Here is a 1,945-nt window from a genome sequence, read left to right as displayed (position 1 = left end):
GCAGCCCTGGGCCAGGGCGGTTCCGGGACGGTTCCGGGAGCCTGAACTCGGCCGCCCCGCGCTCGGTGTTCGCTCCGATAAGATCAGGTTCTAAGAAGCACCCAGGCGCTGAACCCTAGCAATCTGTCTGCAAGCCGCAGGCGAATTGCAGCCTGAAATTACCTGTTCTATGGCTGAATGAGCTGCGGTCAGTCGAAAACAGGGAAGGTGACGTCAGTTTACCAACATAGTGGCTGCTGGCCTCCTCTGTGGTCTGACCGGTGTGGAGAACCGAGATGGACCGCTTCCTTCCCCCGTCTCGAACCCAGAATTCAGCCCTGAGTACGGTGCTTGCGCGGCTGGCAGAAACTGCAGTGCTGTAACCCTGCGTCTCTATCCCAGCGCGCGCTGCAGACTCTAGCCGCGGGGCGATTTGCTGAATAAGCAGTGTTACCCTCCGTGCGACAAACGTTTGAGTCCCCGTAGCCGATCCTCGTGCGATGGAAATCCTTCCTCCAGGTTCCGGAGCACCCCACTATTGCTGGAAATTCCTAACAAGATATCCTTTAGCTGTCCTGACTTGTCATACTCCCACACAGTGAAGCAGCACACGGGGGCAATGCACTCCCCTCGCCGCCATCTTCCTTCCCCCAGCAATAATGTTTCTTAGTGTACTTAAAGAATACAAGGTAAAGCAATTCATTTTCTGTTCAAGTGCACACAGAAATTAGATGTGTATTATGGTGAGTTTTCCCTAAAACACTGGCATTTTTTCACCTGGATGTGGTGAAGGCACCTCAGAGGAAATTTGGGAGGTACTCAATGAGGTACAGCCATCAGTCTGATGATGAAATCCTTCTAGGGAGAAGTTGATGTCCAAATCTTCCACATCCCTGGAGAGCCTAAGAAAGGAATCTCACAAAGCCCACATCATCCTATAGAGGGCCCAGAGTTCTGGGGGCAGAAGTTTTTTGCTTTGATCAAGCTTTCTCTACCATTCAGCACCTCATCTAGGCCTCTTAGCCAGACCCCATGGTGAAAGAAGCTGTACACGGGGTCTGATAAATAATGACCAGGTGGGTCCATGACCCCCTCTGCCCAGCTGAAGCCTGCTGAATCGGAAATGCAGCAGGCAGCAGGAAGGTCTGTAGTTTAATCAAACTACATTTTCATTTATGCCTGCAATGTACCAATAACTGCACAAAATATTGAAATATTGGTGCTTAAAGCTAAGACTATTTTCCCTACTAGAAATTCATAATCCCTGCCTTTCTAAGGGAAGTGGGGGAGTGACTGTGAAATAGGAGATGGAAGAAAACACAGCTCACAGAAGAATCGAAGATTAAGGTCTTCCTTGTCCAACCTCAAATCACCCAAATTCTGCTCAGTCAATAGAGGTAAACCTGGTGGGAGTTGGGAGAGATTTAGGAAGTTTTCCATGCAAATACCAAGGTGGTTGAAATATACACTGTTATACACTTCCCCTTCATGTCATTCATTGCAAGTTAGTTACTTGGTGATGAAGTTTCTAGGGGGATTAGAAAAGGAAAGAGATTCTTTTGTAGGACAAATGTAAAAATACCATCACTCAGAGAAGCTACTAAGCTCTTCTTCCAGTAAGCTCATGCCAAAGATAGAACATGTCACAAATCAGATTGTATTTGTCAAGCCCTTCAGTAGGCCTTCAGTAAATGTCTAATGAACTAAGCCCAAGTTTTTTTCACAAAGATTACCACTATCAGCAGTAAAAATAAAGAAAGCTGCCTTGAAATAAGCATATTCTAGTAAATATCATTCATCTTCCTGGGCTTCATTCCCCTATTTACTACCTGTCTTTGAAACTGTATTTTAATTATAAATGTGCTTCCTAAAGGCAAGACATGCATATTACCTATCTTCATTGAGACAATGCCTCATTTTCATCCCCAAAACCTGATCCTCTAAATCCTTTCTATCCATAACTAAT

This window comes from Marmota marmota, unplaced genomic scaffold, assembly GCF_001458135.2.
Source record: "Marmota marmota marmota unplaced genomic scaffold, marMar, whole genome shotgun sequence".
Taxonomy (NCBI): Eukaryota; Metazoa; Chordata; class Mammalia; order Rodentia; family Sciuridae; genus Marmota; species Marmota marmota.
The sequence above is the reverse complement of the archived record's forward strand: the minus strand, read 5'-3'. Positions refer to the sequence as shown.